The following is an 11,277-nucleotide window of genomic DNA, read 5'->3' on the forward strand; positions in this document are numbered from 1 at the left end:
CAACCTACTGAAACCACCCACTGATTACGGACTAGTTTAAATAGCCCTGTCAACCTGCTGCTGCTAGTACCAAACTAGAACCCTATCAGAATTGGTGTTGCACACAACCTAAACCGGACGCTGATAAAATTTGAACCGGAAACATAAATTCAAACTCCCCCGAAAAATAACGCTGTGCTATCGCATCGGTACCAAAATGCTCCGGCAACCGGTTGCTTCCAAAGCCCACGGAGCCGAGGTCTGACACCTCCATTGAGTGCATAGCTAACGCCGTTTTAATCAGTTAGATGACCCACACGTATGCCCTGCTATTTGATCGCCACCTCATGTGGTTACGACGTTTGATTGGCATGCCAGACGTCGACGCTCCACATGGATGCGTTGTTGGTATGTTTTGGCCGCACGTTCAGGTAAACACATTTCCAACTCAGTGGTGGCGCTTCGGAACCAATTGATTAATGAGTCGAGCACTAAACTCTAGACAATGTGGTAAAATAATAATACAGAAATGTGGATTTACATTGTTTTAGAAAGACTTAGTCCATTCAAGTATATTACGGAAAACAAACGTTATCTGGGTTTTCACGATACGGATGAATACGAGAGAATTGCATATCAGTACCGATAAAACTGTTTTGTTTAGCTTAAATATATATTTGCCTGTAAAAACATATCCGATAAACCATCGGACTATTTTGAATAATTATATTCGAATGACTTTATATCACGATCACTACACCCGTGATAGCCGATTTATAAATTTTACCAATTTTCGGTGCTCGCTCGGCATACTACAAATAACCCATACAATTGTGACTAGCCGTAAGCAGACAATTTACGAGCAATCTCTATCTGCGATTTATTATTTTAATCAAATTGTACACAACGCATTCATTTCGAACTGATGTTAAACCCTGCTGAGCCGTGTTTTCTTAACCACCAAAATTACCTTTTGGAAAACGAAATGCACACCGGCGCACTGCAATTAGGTACCATTCACTGGGCTGGAATTGTTTGTTTAACCGCACTTTTTTTTCACCACCCTGTCCCCATCATTTGGAAAATTGCCATGGCCTCCGTTGTGACATGCGTCATACCAAGGAAGGACGCTTTGTTCTACGTTTAATTTATTCAAAAATTTAATTCTGAATTACGCTAGTATGATAACTGGGTAATCTGCGTTGTATTTGCTTCTTCTGGACATCACCTCGGCTCTTGAAATACCCATATTGAGTGGTATTGAGCCATTTTAGGTTTACCAGAAAACGAAAATCACTCTTGCATTTCAAAGTAATACCTTTTTAGCTTTTGAACATTATCCCGTTTCTAGAAATACCTGCATTGAGTGGAATATGGCCAATTAGAGCTAGGTTTCAGAAGCCATAAGGCACTTTTCTAAATTTCAAAATGGGTTGTGGGTGATTGCCAAGTTCTAGGCATCGTTTCGGTTCAGGAAATACAGTGCCTTCACAGTTATGGGTCAGCTACAATTATGGGTCACTTTTACGCAAATACGTCTATTCTCACGAAACAGAATAATTTGCATTAGCATCATTTATACGCTTAAAATGATTTAAAGTTGAAAATGTCACTCAAAACTATAATTCTGCTCGGTGCAATAAGTGAAGTGACCCATAATTGTAGTAATGTTACATTATGCGGTGCACAATTGTGGGTCAGTCCATATTTTGGCAGTTTTTATTACTTGTTAATTAATGCATCAAGACTGAATAAAATAACTTGTTATTAAGCTTTTACAACAATAAAATAACTTGCGTTATGTATTTTGACGATTTTATAGACTAAATGATTTTGAATGCTAAAAATGACCCATAATTGTGTCTTTTGCTATGTAAGTGATATTTTTCTTTCCATCCGATTTACACGCATCAACTGCAGTGAAACTAATTATTGATCGAAAGTACGCATCAGAACACAGAGATAGATAGTAAAACATTCGTAGTTGATAATTTTTCCGATTTTATATCCATTTTTGAACATTCAGACAACACGTTGACTGACCCATAATTGTAGAGGGACTGTACTCACATTGGTTGGTATCACCAGGATATTCTCTAGAAAACAAAAGTCGCCATGTTGGTTTTCGATATGGTTTTTGGGGTGATTGACGATTTCTGGACAACCATTTCTGTGAATTTTGGTGCCTCTAGACACTAACGTTTTTTTTTTAAGTGAACTGAGTTTTTTCGTAAACATTACATTAAAGCGTCGAATCCGAGCAAATGCTATGCGAAGTCTTACGTAAGTTGACGCGTTTTGGTAATGGCTAGGCGCACCCAAAATTCGTAGGAATTGTTGAATTTGAGCAATATACATAATTCTCTTTTTTTTCTTATCAAAATCTGTACAAAGCGTAACTAAGCTTTCAAGCCTAATTGGAAAAAGTTCATGATTTTGTGTAGTTGCCTTCATCAAATACAGTAAGAAATAGTGGATTCCCCTCTCGTGTAATATTCAGATAATTGACGCCGTCAAAAAAAAAAGCAAAGCCATGGTGCTACATTCCGATTCGGAACTCGACCTTCTGTTTTATTTATACAGACTTCGCAGCCAACAGTTTTAGTGTACAGGACAATTGCGGGGTTAGCGCTACAATCCTACTGACACTAACAGTCTCTCCCGAGCCGAGACTCAAACCTACGACGACTGGCTTGTTAGGCCAGCACCGTACCTCAAGACCACCTGGAAGGTAACGCCGTCAGTCCCACATTATTCCAAACAGATCAGCACTGATAATGTTTCCAAATCGCAAAGTTTAACTCAGCATTTCTTTTTAATTAAAAGAGCCTGTTAGCTCCTCGTCCTTTTGAAGCTGTTTTCATACTAACTGATTGAAATTGATTTGAAAAGTCATGTAACATACTAAAGGTTTTTAAAGTTTCGCATAAAATTGCATTCAGATTTAATTAAACTTACTTCAAAAACACGATGAGGATTCTTATAATATATGTTTGTATTTCATATATTTCATAATGTAGTAGTAAAATATCACGAATGTGATTTTTAGTTTCATAATCAAGCGGGTGCATCTCTATGTGGAAATTACCAGATATACATAAATTTCAGTTTGACTAGAAATTATAGAAGCAAAATATTTTTTAAATTATTCATCGTCTTCGGTAGTTATTCCTTCTTTTCTTTTCAGTTTTCTATCACCGTAGATACCCAAGCAGCACACATTGTTGTAATGAAGCAAAAGCAACTCTCTATGCAGCAATCAAAAGTTGTAATAACTCGCATCAGTTACTTTTATTCAACTTGTAAGCAACCGAAAAAGCGCAAAAGGCGGAGTCTACATGCTACTAACAGTGCTATGTGAAACCGCTGCTGCATACTGAAAATAGAGGAAAAGCAAAATTTATTTTGTTTACCTCTACTATCATTGCTGTTTAGTGATTGTGTCGCGGAGTTTCATAAAACTACATACATTTTAAGAAAACTAAATCATTCAAATATATTGAATTTTTTTCATGAGAGGGAACTACCAGACATCAAAACGGAGAAAAATCAGAAAGTCGAGAAGCGTACGGTCAGGCCAGAAGTGCAAGAACTTACTAATCCACCGAATCGCGGAAGACCAGTTGGAGTACGTCAAGGACAAGCACACGGCGAAAGACTTTTGGGACAGTCTAATGAACACGAGTCAGCGAATCAGCTTTTGCGGGTAAGAACTCCAGTATGAATGGCTTTCGTGGTTGCTACGGGCGACGGTGACAGCGCATTTTCTGCATCTGTGCAGTTAGTGGACAACGAATTGAGTGTTTCTCGGATTTGGACGCGACAGACCACATGATGAAGGAGGTGCTGTATGTACTAATGCTGGGACTATCTGGATGTCCGGCATCGGATATCCGACAAATATCCAAACTCCGGATTTTCGGATAGTCGGATATCCGGATATCCAGATTTTGTACCCGAATATAGTTTTAAGAGAATTATATAAATAATTACTTAATAGGGGGTGGAGGATTGTGAAAAAGCCATTTTTCGTGTTACGTTTTATTTGACCATGCTTCAATAGACCGAAAAAATTGCGGATATCGGGATACCCAAATAGCCGACTATTCGATTATCCTTATCCGGATATCTATATATACGGATAGTATTCGTTTACCCATCCGTGATCCGAGCTTCGGATAACCGGATCACGAGTATATCCGGTTAAAAGTCCAGGCACTAGTATGTACCTAATCGACAGTGTAATTTAATTTCAGTCCGTCGACTAGAGGACGACGGAGTGACGCTAAAAATTTCCGGGGGGAGGGTGTCCATCGAGAAGGATAATCGAGTGATAAGCGTTGGACGTCCGGAAATTTTGCCGCACTGAAGGAATACGAATGGAAGCAAGCGTGCCATACATAGCAAAACAGAGTCGCAGAGAAAATGAACCGGACACTTCTGAACAAGTCCCGGTCAATGTTGGAGGATGCTAGTATCCCCAAGATTTTGTGGAGCGAGGCAGTGGAACGTAATGAAGTAGACCCGAAGTCGGAGGAGAACTTGATTATCGGGTCTACAACGAATGGCTATCGAGTTCGGAATGCCAAGAGGAAGATGCTGTTGACGTCACGCGATGTTGTATTTGACGAGCAACGGAGTGTGCCACTGGTCGTTAAGTCTGTCGAACCGGAAGATGAGGAAGAGGAAATCTGTCCGGAACGCTCCCTTCACAATCAGAACGGGACAACTGCCCAACAGAAGTGTCCACGAGGCAAATCGAACGGAAGCACAGAGTCCCCGGCAAGTTCTTTGACTTTATCACTGGATTTGCTGTGAGTTGGATTTGCTGACACAAACCTCGTCTGCCGCTTCAATAAGTCACTGTTTGGGTTGAACCAAGTCCCACACAGCTGGAACGAGGAGCTCAACTCCTTTGTATTAGCGCTTGGCTTTAAATGGTCCATTCAGGAGAGCTGCCTTTATTGAAAATGAATCGGGTGCGTTATCGTTTATCTGCTGCTCTTTGTCGACGATATCATCCTGGTTTCTCTTTAACCATTTCGTCCTAGACCGGAAATCAAGGCGATATTACGCAAACAATTGAACATGACAAACATGGGAGAACTAAGGCATTTCCAGGAGTTAAAAATTGAATGTGATCGCTGCCAAGGAACAATGAAGATCAGCCAACAGACATATATTTTGGATCTTCTGAAACATTTTGAAATGATGAAGTGCAATCCGGTGTCAACTCCATTGGATCCAAATCTGAAATTGGAGCGGAGCAACGATGCAGTTACAGAACAACCTTATCGAAAATAACCTTGACGTATCTAGCATTTTCGTCAAGTCCATCAGCGCCGCTGTAAACTTCTTCAGCAGATATTTACTGGAGCCATTTAATTTCTTCAACTACAGTTTATACACATTTGCTTGTTTACGCGTACGCTGACTCTGGCAACAACCTAGCAGACCGCCGATCCACATTAGCAAAGATGACTAGAATACATGACTCTTGCAGAATTTATCGGACATGATTGTCGCTGCGCGTGAGCAAAAGTCGAACTAATTTATACACTGTTAATTTGATGTAGACTTTACGTCAAAATCAACTGACGACAAGGCCAAGACATGACTACTGAAAGATGAAACAATTTTTTTAAGTATCCATGTGGACGACTATACCGTGCTGCCATATTAAAATGATAATAATGTGAACGAATGTTCAGTACTCAAACATGAAACTTTCCAGAAGAATCAAGTATCGGCGCATCGTTTAAAATTAAGCGTACTATCAGAACTTCCTGATAACCGCTATCAGCATACTCTACAACCAAGTTTTCCACTCTTGCCGAGGTTAATAAAGTTAATAATTAACGATAAAGCTTCTACAAATATTTCCACCAAAAACCAAACGCGAAACTCCTAGGTTGATATGGCAATCATAATAAAAACAATAAAACCGCTCTAGAGAGATAAGTGACTTTTCACCTACGCACACTAGTGAACGTATAAACTCGTGTAGAGTTGCTTTTGTTTCCTCCAAACTGTAAATCATCGCATCTCGTTGCTTCGACTTTTTATCACTTTTTACCATTTTTTGTCGCTTATGTTTAGCAGCTTCTTCCGATTCATGATCACGGATGGAAAATTTATTCAGAAACGAGTTTAGAACTTATAATAAGTGTTCAACTAATTATTTGTCCAGCTGCTAAAAACAAAGCATTGCAAACAAAACAGCGATTTGTAAATATTTTCCTCAATGAGTGGCACTAACACATTCGTACGTAAATAGGTCTAGAAGCACTTGGAAATCGTCTCACATTCTCTTTTAAGAGCGACATCAAGTCATTGCGCTCTGCTACTAGAAACAATAAATTCAATTTAACTTATCATTGCTTGACAGCAACCAAATTAGCTAAAGTTTATTGTGCTACTTTACACAAACCATAACATTTGCTTCATATTTATACGAACATGTACCGGGTTTGTATATTCTGTTCTTTTTAACAAAGAACCGAAAATGTGAGAAAATGATATGTTTATATATGACAAAATGGCGTTGACGTGAGTGTTGTAAATAATTTATGTCCTCGCTACTTTCGGAAGTATCATCTACACTACTTTAAATTGCAATTTCCCAGGGGCATTTCCTGTGATATATGAAGACACTCGAGAATTATAAACGCGACTCCCATGTTACCTAGCTTGCGACATATTAAACTTAAAGTTTTGGTAGAATGGGACCTGAAAATAAATATAACCCCTCAATATAAACCCCACTCTGACGAGCTAACCAAACTGCTACACCTTTTTCATATACAATCTTGAACAGCTCAACGATCGATGACGGACTATGCACGGTAAATCGGTTTTGCTCATATATTTCATATATTTCATGAGAATTTAAGTCATCAGATGGCAGCACTAACCGTCGGAAAGTGGTCGTGTTCAAAATGTATGAAAAATCTGGTTCTAGTTATCTTTGACATTAGGCAACATATTCCTTGTCTATGGTGTAACCGTTTTGTGGATGACCAGGAAGCAAAACACTGTAGCGTTATCTTCAACAGAGCCCGAATACGTTTTGCTGAGCCAAGCTTTCTGCGAAGCAATTTGGCAGAGAAATCTTTCATCACTTCCACTTTAGTCTTCAATCATTAAAGACCTATTTGTAGGGAAACTGCTTCATGATTCATCTCAGCCCATATAGTCATCACATAAAACATGAAAACACAATTGAAAACAGGAAAATAACGCATATTTTCTTCTCAAACCAATCTGCTCATCCATTAAATGGATTCTTCCTTCTGCACTAGATAACCGATTTATTCAATCACCTACCTCAGAAAACAAAATCCGCGCATTGCTCTATACGGCTACAACGGGACTCGTTCAGCAGCCAACCAATGTTTTTTCATCACTAGCGGACCACTTTGTTTTAATCACTAAACAAAATCACTCACTACACTAAGAATACTTTATTCTTTGAAATGTTCACCTCAAATTTCCAAAAACAAACTTGAATTAGCAGAAATATATGAGATAAATTTCTACAATTCCTAAATTTCAACTGTATGTATTTGCATCTGTTTTCACTGCATTGAAGAAAATCAAAATTTGCTAAATCAGTTTCTGTTAATACGAAAAAATCATACTGAAAATGTTGAATTATTTCCGACATAATTGATATAAATCTACAGCACTCTAGTGGTTGCCTAGGTTACCAATTTTGCACGTGAACAACTGCAGTGGATATCTAGGTAATCTACTACGACAGGCTGCGGCTACGTTCATTCATGATAATGTGATTCATTTATGATTAAGAGTGTGATGAATTTGGTGGCGTCATGAGATGAATAATTGAGCAGTGATTCAAGTTTTGAGATGGATATGGAAGCGTTGTGAAAAATGGTTTGTTTTACAAAATTCAGGATAAATCTAACTAATTTTACTAAATACACAATGCTAAACGATTCCATAAGAGCACGTAAGCATATTTAGTTTATTTGTTCAATGATTTCGTGAAAATTAGGTGTTTAATACGTGCATTCTTCGTGAATATCGGCTTAATGAGATGAATAATGGAGCAGTTCCCCTATTTAGTAGAATTTCTCGTAAATTAAAGGAGAAACGATGAAACTGACGAGCAATTACTGTGATCAAAATTTACAGGAATTTTCAAAACGCTATAATTTTAAATTTTCTTCCAGTCTAGGCATGTTTTTAAGTTCTTTCTTCGTTTTATTTATCAATTTCTCAGTTTTCGCGACAAAATTGTTGTAGTAGGTCTTACGCTTCAGGCTTGCGTAGAAATTCTCGTCCATCGCCACCGCCACGTCGCGATTCACCGGGAAAATCGACTTCAGCATCTTATTCAGCCGCTGCCGATTTGTCATTGCCTGCAGCTCCGACACCAGTGGACGGGACTGCCGCCCTCTGACATGTATGTCAATGTTCGCCAGGTACTTTTTCACGGTTTGGCCGATTGCACCGATCTCCCGGTCAAGCGCACTTTTCCCTCGGTCTACCTCTTCAGCATCCTTTGGAGTTTCTTGTCGCTCAGAGTCGTCGGCCGTCCGGAACCGGGCTTTTTTTTAATGCTCTGATTGTTGTCCAACAGTGCCAACAAGTTGTAGATGCCGGAGCAGGCACACCTGCCGTCAATAAAGGGCCGCACGAAGTCCGTTTTTGCCTCGACGGGGTACCGTTCTTTGAACGCGCACACTTCTGAACAGAGTAGATTCATTGTTTTCGCCATAACGATTAGAGATCGACTTATAGTATTGTCAATTGAGCCGTTGCGAACCAGAGTGATCTATGTGCCATCGAGCAAATTGTTCAGGAGAAGCAATTTTCGAAAAATCTCTGAATAAAATTCTGTTCAACGGATTCTTTCAAACAAAATGTTCTAATATAAAGGTTATGAAATGGTTTAACATTGGGATACATAACATTAGTTTCAGTTTCTTTGCGAAATCGGTGATTTTATCTCACCAATCTACATAGACCACTCTGACTTCATATATATATTCACTGGAATCCTCGAATCGTTTCGGAACAGTGCGGTCTATGTACACAAACCCGGTAAATGACAAATGGCGGTAAATCGTATAAAATGGCTAGTGTCACGTGTTATATGATACATATAGCATGTCACATGTAAGATGTCACGTGTTACATTACATGTAACACAAGATATTACATATTACATAATATTTTACATGTTACATTTTTCGTGTTACATTACGTGTAACATGTTACATATCACGTGTGACATGTACAAAACAAGTGGTATGTTCCTTATCACATGTAATATGCTACATGTTACGTGTTACATGATAGTATTACATCGATTTATGTACATAGATCACTCTGTTCCGAAACAAAACGGCCATTCTGTTTCGGACGAATTTTCAACACGGAATAAATCAGCTTTAAAATTCGATTTTCCGAAATTTTCTCAATCTCCCATCTTCAGCTTCTTGAGTAGATGCGGTTTATGCAAAAAACTCATTTTCGAAAAAAATGGTCTTTACACCACTCTGTTCCGCAACGGCTCAATTTTTTCCTGCTCAGTCATTGGTTACTATGATTAATGCTAAATCGACATTTTTGTCTATTTTTTTTAATGCCAACGGTATCAACATTGGATGGTATTTCGCAATCTTGGATTTCCAAATAATATCTATTTTAGGCTTGACTCCACCTTTCTCCGGAAATAATCATGATTGATAATGTGTATTTGAATTTTTAAAATTATTTTCCAGAGAGCGGGTGTCGCCATCTTTAATTCAAAAATGGGGTCTGGGCTGAGATTTCGGCCTAAGTCTCCATCCCGATTCCGAAAATACATATATTGGATGGTATTTGCCCCTAATGCTGTTTTCCAGAAACCGAAAGTCGCAATCTTGAATTTCAAAATGGCGTCAGGGGTTGAGCCTCTGGGCATTATCCAGGTTCCGAAAATATAGGCATTGGGATGGATTTGGCCATTCTACAGTCGAATACACCTCAGAAACGAAGGAAATATCAATAAGATCAACTGCATTACGGAATTTCACCTTCAAATTTTATTTTTTAATTCGATTATAGTTGTTGTTTCGTAATAATTGGCCTCTTTTTTATTCAATTTTTTTTCTTCATAAGTTGGCAACCCCTTTAGATTCCAAAGCATAAGTCACAACTCCCCATGAAAAAAGATAGAGTACCTGATTTCATATGTTAAGGTTTTTGGCACAGGGCTGCGTGTTACTTCAACTGATTGCTTGCTCCCTGAGAATGTGCGAACATGAATCGCCGGACTATACCGCACACTGTAGTGGTAACAGACAGGTAAGGTAACAGTGTTGCCACTACTCATCGGATATTAAACACCAATGTCTTGAGCGATAGGTATAATATAGCCCAGGATTTTGGAGTAATAAATGGAATAGTTTTTCAACATGACGGATAGTGTGTATCAATGAAGAACCGCGGCTGGCACAATTGTTTTATTGTTTTATTTCCTATGTCATTCCATCGCCTCCGTAACAACGCCTCCACTGGAAGTTTATCTGGAAAGCCTGGTATAAAAGGTCGCATACGTAGCAATCGTGGCAAAAAAGAGGATAGCAAAATCCCCTTCATCTCGTGCGAGGCTCTAATTCTCGAAGATCGAATTCACTGTCTGCTGCGTAAAGGAATTTACACTGAGTGCATTGATGCAGGAGCACGGCTGTTATGAAATTCAGAGTTACTGTTATGCTTGAATATGGCCGCCTTTTTTATTGATTACATAGTTCGATGTATCTATTACAGTTGCGAAGGAATTCCGTTTAGAAAGAAGCCGTCTAAATAACCTCTAACAGAGCCGAATATTAAAACGTTCTTCAAATAATCTAAATAATATAAAAAATAATTAATAATTAATGATTTAAAATAACGCATCTGGCCAAATAGCTGTTCCTGAACATACTATAACGTTCACTGAGTTTTAGAAATTAGGTTTGTTAACAGAATCCAAACCAAATGCCAATTTAAGCAAGATTTTATCGACCAAATCAACAATAACTATGTCATTCGCACCAATAAGTGCCAATCTTTTCGAACATCATAATAAATTATTAAGTCGGTCAACGTGTAATTTTCCACACACTCATACATATAGATAAGCTGATGATAAAAGCGACCGTATCGAAAATGATGAGAATCTCGTTAAATCAACTAATAAACCTGTGTTCGACAACGGATGATTCGAGTGGTTTTTCTGACACGAAGGGTGACAAAAGGCTCACTAATGGATTAGTGAAATCTAGAACAAAAACATCTGATCAA

The sequence above is a fragment of the Wyeomyia smithii genome, chromosome 2 (genome assembly GCF_029784165.1).
Source record: "Wyeomyia smithii strain HCP4-BCI-WySm-NY-G18 chromosome 2, ASM2978416v1, whole genome shotgun sequence".
Taxonomy (NCBI): Eukaryota; Metazoa; Arthropoda; class Insecta; order Diptera; family Culicidae; genus Wyeomyia; species Wyeomyia smithii.